Raw genomic sequence first — 7,899 nt, 5'->3', positions numbered from 1 at the left:
AAGGCAGGGTAAGACCACAGAGGCCGCTGGAGAAAGGATCATGGTCACCTCACGATGGCAGCTTTACAGATAATTTGTTTTTTTCTTTGTATTTTTCTCTATTCTCTGAATTATTTGCAATAAACCTGCACTCCTGTCATTAGAAAAAAATAAAAGTGATCTGGAGAAATGTTCCATTATGTGTGTAGGTTTTAGAGTTCTTTTCACTGTCTAGCTAGCTTTTTTTTTTAAGATTTAAAAAAAAATTATTTATTTTGGGGAAGAGAGAGAATCCCAAGCAGGCTCTGTGCGGTCAGCGCAGAGCCTGATGCAGGGATCCCTCTCATGAATGGTGAGATCATGACCTGAGCTGAAACTAAGAGTCGGACGCTTAACTGACAGAGCCACCCGGGCGCCCCTACCTAGTTTTTTTTTTTTTTGACAAAGTTCTCTTTGGTTTTTGTCGTTTCCCGATCCACTGTGTATGCCGAGTGAATTTCATGGGGAGAACATGGAGACTAACAGGGTGGGTGTATCTGTCACGTCGTTATTGACCTTAGCCTGTAAGCAGAGTGTTAGAAACCCCAGGCTGACCGGGGGTGGCTCTTGGGAAGCCGGATTCAGCGGGACGGTAAGTAACGCCTTGGGCAGCTGGGTCCCGCCTGGTTTCCACTCCTGTTTTTACGTGTCTATTCCCGCAATAAAGAAAGAGCGCCTCTGGGATCAGGGAACTCCACAGCCTCCACCGGGGGCCGCTGGGGCCCAGTCTCCAGGCTCGGTCTCAGCGAGGATAATGGTTGACAGACCCCAGCAGCAGAGCCTGGTGCCTGCCCGGTGCCACCACTGGGAGGCGGTCTGCAGCCCCTGGCCCGGAGCCTGCTGCACCTGTCTGTAACTTGACTACGCTGGAGAGTTCAGAGAGCAAGGCCGTGTAAAGGCGATAAATGGATAAGTGGTCGCTTTGGAATTCAGCATAGAGAATATGAGGAACTGAAACCAGCTTAAGCCGGTGTTTTAAGAGAAACACCATAAGACGAGGTGTCGGAGAGAGAGATGCCGGGGCCACACGGCGAAGTTCTGGAGGTGCTTGGCCGTCCGTGCTGTTAGATCACCACGCCTCACTCGTTCCGATGCAGGCGTCCTCCAGACACACTGGGGTTTCTGTTTTGTTTTGTTTTTCACATTTATTTGTTTTTGAGAGACAGAGTGAGACAGTGCAGGCAGAGGAGGGGCAGAGAGAGGAGACACAGAATCCAAAGCAGGCTCCAGGCTCTGAACAAACATTCAGCCCAGAGCCCGATGCGGGGCTCGAACCTGCGAACTGTGAGATCCTGATCTGCGCCAAAGTCGGATGCTTGACCGACAGCCACCCAGATGCCCCAGGACATGCTGTGTTTTTGCGTCTCTCAGGATACTCTTCAGCACATTATCTCCCCACCTAGTAGATTATCAAATAGAATGCCTTTCATTCCATGATGAGATACAAGGATGACCTTGTAAATTCTGTGCCAGTGGGTGCCGAGCTGGATAAGACGCGGTTCCAGCGCACAGGGGAACAGTGTGCTAGGCGGTTGGGTTCGGAGCCAGGAGAAGGGCAGGACACAGGAGGCAGTCGACACAGGAATGTGGGCCCTACATGCAAGTGTCATTTCCACAAACTATATGGTTCCAGCATGCGTGAATTTTTTGTGTTGTGTTTGTAGGGAGAATTCTTTGTCTTTGGGATATCACTGATCAGATCCCTTCCAGTCTACCTTTTGGTAAGAGAATGCCATGCCACTGACTGACTCACTGATCACACGCAGGTCAAACACAGTGTGGGCCCTCCTGCCAGCTATCGGCACTGGACCCAAACGCTAGTGCTGTTTGCTGTGGAACTTTGAAAGTCACGTGCATCCGGGGTGCCCGCGTGGCGCAGTCGGTTAGCACCTGACTCTTGCTCTGGGTTCAGGTCATGGTCTCACAGTTCATGAATTTGAGCCCCACACTGGGCTCTGCACTGACAATGTGGAGCCTGCTTGGGATTCTCTCTCCCTCTCTCTCTCTCTCTCTCTGCCCCACCCCTGCTCATTCTCATGAGCTCACTCTTTCTCTCTCAAAATAAATAAACTTTAAAAAAAACTGTGAATCAACTACAAAGTGAATTAGTGTATCGTGGCTGGTAAACTACAACACAAAAATCGGGTTTTACATCCATACATTGGTTTCCTGTGGCTGCCGTAAGAAATTGCCACCAACCTGGTGTCCCAAAGCAGCACAGATTTATTATCTCCCTGTCCTGGAGGTCAGGGGTCTGAAAGGAGCCCTCGGGGGCTGGAATCCAGATGTCCGCAGCACTGCTTTCCTTCCGGAAGCTCCAGAGGAGAATCTGTTTTCTTAGCTCTTCTAGCTTCTAGAAGCTGCCCGCATTCCCTGCCTCCGGCCCCTTCCCCCTCCTCAGGGTGCATTACTTCAGTCTCTGCCTCTCTGTCCTCACATCCCTTTTGTCTGGCTTTGACCTTCTTGCCTCCCCCTTTATTTCCATTGTCATTAAAACATTTTTTTTAATGTTTATAATTTTTTTATTTTTGAGAGAGAGAGAGACGGAGTGTGAGCAAGGGAGGAGCAGAGAGAGAGACAGAATTCGAAGCAGGCTCCAGACTCCCAGCTGTCAGCACAGAGCCTGATGCGGGGCTCAAACTCATGAACTGTGAGATCATGACCTGAGCCAAAGTCGGACGCTCAACCAACTGAGCCACCCAGATGCCCCTACACTGTCATTTAATGTATGTATAATGTAAAATATATCATTTCGCCATTTTTAAAGTACCATTCAGTGGCATGAGTTACATTCCCAAGGTGGTACAGCCGCCAGCAGCTTTCCAAAGCCCTTCATTCCTGAGTGGAAACTCTGTATGTGTTGAGCCGTTACCCCTGTCCCTCCTCTGCCCGCTGATAGTGGCCATGTGCTGCCTCTGTGCATTTGCCGTTCTGCGTAGTTCATGTACATGGAGTCATGCAGGAGGTCTTGAAGGTTCATCTATGCTGTATCCATGTCCTTTTATGGCTGAGTACTATTCCCTCCATATGTTTATATTCCATATATACACACACACCACATTGTTTATCTGTTCACTGCCGATGGGTGCTTGGTTGTTTCCATTTTTTGATTGTTGTGAATCATGCTGCTATGAATACCGGAGTATAAGCGTCTGTTGAAATTCCTGTTTTTGTTTTACATTCTTTTGGTCCCCAATATATATATATATATATATATACACCTAGGAGTAGAATTCTGGGATTATGTGAGAATTCTATGTTTAACTTTTTTATAAAGTAGGCTCCACATTCCATACCCAATGTGGGGTTTGAACTCAGGATGCTGAGATCAAAAGTCGCATGATCTACGGACTGAGCCACCCGGAAACCCCCTACATTTAGATTTTTGAGGAGCTGCTAACTGCTCTCTTTGGTAGCTACGTCATTCCACATCCCCGCCAGCAGCGTGCCTGGGCTCCCATTCCTCCACATCCTTGCTAGCGTGTGGCACTGTCGTGTCGGTCACAGGTGTCCTAGTGGGCGTGAAGCGGGATCTCACTGTGGTTGTGTGTTTCCCTAGTGACGAGGCACGTCAAGCATCCTCTCCTGTGCTGGTTGGGTGTCTGCGTATCTCCGGAGAAATGTCCGTTCAAGTCCTTTGCCCGTGTACTAACTGAGTTGTTTGTCTTTTTGTTGTTGTAAGTGTTCTTTACGTATTCTGAATATTAATTCCTTATAAACCATTTGATTTGCAGTCATTTTCTCCCATTCTTTTTTTTTTAATGTTTTATTTATTTTTGATACAGAGAGACAGAGCATGAGAGGGGGAGGGGCAGAGAGAGAAGGAGATGCAGAATCCGATGCAGGCTCCAGGCTCTGAGCTGTCAGCATAGGGCCCGACGTGGGGCTCGACCCCGTGAACCGTGAGATCATGACCTGAGCCGAAGTCAGTCGCTCAACCGACTGAGCCACCCAGGCGCCCCACCTCATGGGATAATTTATTCACAGGTTTTGACGATAGGATGTGAGCATCTTTGGGGAGCCATTATTCTGTTACAATTCTTTTCAGAAGAAGTGTCTACAAGGTCAGAGTGGTGAATGTGTTCATGCAAAAAGGTGAACGCAGGCAACGTTGAAAGAAAGCAACCTGCCTGGTGTGTCACTTTCAAGCAGGGCTTCCGCCCGGAATCCCCACTCTGGCCAGGGCATGCTGGGTTACTCAGCTTCTCCATTTGCTCTCAGAATGGGACTAACTGTCCTTGCTTTTTTCCTCCCATGAGCCTATGTATCTCTGAGATAAATAGACTCAGTTTGGGGCTTTTTGTCTTCTGCATGAATCAGAAGTCCCAAATATAAAAGCCATTTTAGGGACTATCAGGAAAACGGGAACACAGTGGATGCACAAATACATACACTGAGTATGGTTTCTGTTTGGGTCTGAAAGCTAAATGACAGACCTGTGACCGTGTGTCTGAAAACCTTTGAGCCCCGTGGGGGAACAGCGCTTCACGAGCGACAGTATTTCTGTGCCCCTCTCACCTTTTCCCTCCTAGTGACTGCTCTGCCTTCTCATGCCCCGTACCTGTCACAGCACCCTGTAATTACGGGAGGGCCTAATTGCGCTCGGGTGGAGAGGTGGGCAGAGGGTGAAGAGTCCCTGGGGAGAACGTAGGACTGAATGTTGGATTAGCATCAGGGGAGGGCGTGACAAGTTATCCCCTGACCCACGAAGTCACAGACTTCGAAAGACAGCTGTTTTCCTGTGTCCCAAAAGCCTTGGGGACAAATGTGTGCATGTTGGACACAGTAATTTCACTTCTAGGAACACAGCTGAAAGAAATCATCAGAAATTCAGGCAAGGGGGTACGCCAAAGATGATCGTGAGCAGTGTTTGTATTTGTTAAAAGCTGGAAACACCCTGGTGCGCATGGGTGGCTCAGTCAGTTAAGTGTCCGGCTCCTGATCTTGGCTCCAATCCTGGTCTCGTGGTTTGTGAGTTCAAGCTCCGCATTGGGCTCTGTGCTGACAGTGTGGAGCCTGCTTGGGATTCTCTCTCTCTCTCTCTCTCTCAAAATAAACAAATTTTAGGAAGAAAAAACCTGGAAACAACCTAAATGTCCAGCAATTGGAAATGAGTGATTGAACTGAGGCATGAAACACCATGCGTGCACCATAATGCAACCATGCAACATGTCCGTGGGCCTTTTTTTTTTTTTTACATTTATTTATTTTTTGAGAGACAGAGTGAGACAGAGCATGAGTGTGGAGGGTCAGAGAGAGAAGGAGACACAGAATTCAAAGCAGGCTCCAGGCTCTAAGCTGTCAGCACAGAGCCCGATGCAGGGCTTGAACCCACGAACCGTGAGATCATGACCTGAGTCAAAGCCAGACGCTCAACCGACTGAGCCACTCAGGTGCCCCTCAGTGGATCTTTTTTAATGATATTAGGAAAAGTGTGTGATAAAATGGAATGGGAAAAAGCAAGAGTCTGATGTCAATATAAAGGATGCTAACAATAATGTGAATCCCGACCGAAGGAGCAACAGCAGTGAGGGAATGCAGCCCATGTTACCACTGGCCTTCTCTGTGTGGTGGGATTCTGCATGATGGCGGTCAACGGAGCGGTCAACAACGCCCACGGATGCTGGATCCTCTTGCTCGCCATCTTGCTCGTTGCTACAGACGATGGTGACATGCAGGATTGTTTTTTGATATCCGCCTTGCTTTGGGGAGGGATCATAGAGCCAAAGAATTAAAACATATTTAGGAGAAAACCATAGCTAACAAATACTGGTTTGAACTACTGTAGATCCTGTTTTCGACATTTCATTTACAAGCAGTGAGAATAGAAATGAACGTGACAAAACAGCGCAGATTCTCTACCTCCCTTGCAAAAAATTGAGCTATTTCCAGTAAGTTAAACAAAGCATTATTGATCAGACTTGTGCTAACGCTGTGTGCAGCAGAATCTCCGGGCCGTTACATACTGTCCTGGGCTGGACTGCATTCTACACCTTCAAGTCCAAGTTCGTATGTTGATGTCCTAACCCCCAGGCCCTAAGGAGGCAATTGTCTTTGGAGACAGGGCCTTAAAGAGGAGATTCAGATAAAGTCCGGGATATGGGTGGGGTTGACGTCCTTAGAAGAAGAGATTGGGGGCACCTGGGTGGCTCAGTCAGTTAAGCATCCACTCTTGATTTCGGCACAGGTCCCGACGTCATGGTCATGAGATCAAGGCCTGCCTTTGGCTCGGAGTTGGGCATGGAGCCTAATTGGGACTCTCTCTCTCTCCTTTTGCCCTTTCCTTTCTCTCTCTCAAAAAATAAAGAAATAGAAATGAAATAAAATAAGAGATTAGGACACAGACACTGCCATGGATCGAATGTTTGTGTTCCCTGAAAAGTCTTACATCCTAACCCCCAAGGTGTTGCTGTTAGGAGGTGGGGCCTTTGGGAGTTGATTAGATCAGGTGCCCTCATGAATGGGATGGGTGCCCTTATTTATGTATTTATTTTCCCTTTTTTATTTAAATTCTACTTAGTTAACATATCATGCAATATTAGTTTCAGGAGTAGAATTCAGTGATTCATCACTTGCATACAACACCCAGTGCTGGTCTTACCAAGTGCCCTTCGGGGCGCCTGGGTGGCTCAGTCAGATGATCATCCAGCTTCGGCTCAGGTCATGATCTCCCAGTTTGGGAGTTCGAGCCCCGCATTGAGCTCTGTGCCGACAGCTCAGAACCCGGAGCCTGCTTCGGATTCTGTGTCTCCCTCTCTCTCTGCCCCTCTACCACTCACACTCTAATGTTTATTTATTTTTGAGAGACAGAGAGAGACAGTGCAAGCAGGGGAGGGTCAGAGAGAGAGGGAGACACAGAATCGTAAGCAGGCTCCAGGCTCTGAGCTGTCAGCACAGAGCCCAACACAGGGCTCGAATCCACGAACTGTGAGATCATGACCTGAGCCGAAGTTGGATGCTTAACTGACTGAGCCACCCAGGCGCCCCTAAAATATTTTTTTATTAAAAAAACCAAAAAACACCCATCACCCCATCTAGCCCATTCCCCCACCTCCATCCCTCCATCAACCTGTTTGTTCTCTATCGTTAAGTCTTCCTTTTTTTTTTTTTTTTACAAATTTAACATTTTTATTGTACAAAGGATATAATCAGTAACAAAACATGAAAAATGGAGAAAACCATAATCTCATTATACTAATAGGCTTGCCATTCACTCTTTTTTTTTTAATTTACATCCAAATTAGTTAACGTATTTGCATAATGATTTCAGGAGTAGAAAGAATCCAGTGATTCAGCCCCTCTCTATAACGAACACCCAGCGCTCATCGCAACGAGTGTCCTCCTAAATGCGGGATTGGTGCTCTTATCTTCACCCCTTCCACTGCATGAGGACCCAGAGAACGCGGAGGGGGGTCCTCACCAGTCACTGAGTCCGATAGCGTCTTGATCTGGGACTTCAGCCTCCGGCATTTACAAGCCCCCTGCGTTATGTTACTTCGTTACAGCGCCCAAACCGACTAATACGGATGCATGCGGCGGGAAGACCAGGCGAGGCCACAGTGAGCGGCAGCCGTCCGCGAGTCAGGGAGGGAGAAACCAACACCGCCTGCCCTTGACCTTGGGCTTCCAGCCTCCAGAGCTGTGAGAAAATACATCTGAGTTGTGTGACCGCCCTGGCTGTCGTTAGGCAGATCTAACCGCGTGATCCGCATACACGTCTGTGAAGGTGTGTTTGTGTCCATTTTTGAGGATCCCAGATGCCTCAGGACAGAATCCGTTATGGAGTAGAGGTAGGAAGAAGGGCGCGAGTCAGATTGGGCGGGTAGGTGGCCATTATGTGCCTAAGGCCCTGTGTTTATTTTTTTATTTAAAATTTTTTTT

General features: G+C 48.0%; 1 pseudogene; it reads left to right on the top strand.

Annotated features, from left to right (window-relative positions):
- Nucleotides 1–7,681, top strand: part of LOC115303455 — a 54,198-nt pseudogene extending 46,517 nt beyond the window's left edge.
- The last annotated feature ends 218 nt before the right edge of the window (nt 7,682–7,899 follow it).

The sequence above is a fragment of the Suricata suricatta genome, chromosome 10 (assembly GCF_006229205.1).
Source record: "Suricata suricatta isolate VVHF042 chromosome 10, meerkat_22Aug2017_6uvM2_HiC, whole genome shotgun sequence".
In the NCBI taxonomy this organism is placed as follows: Eukaryota; Metazoa; Chordata; class Mammalia; order Carnivora; family Herpestidae; genus Suricata; species Suricata suricatta.
The sequence above is the reverse complement of the archived record's forward strand: the minus strand, read 5'-3'. Positions and strand labels throughout refer to the sequence as shown.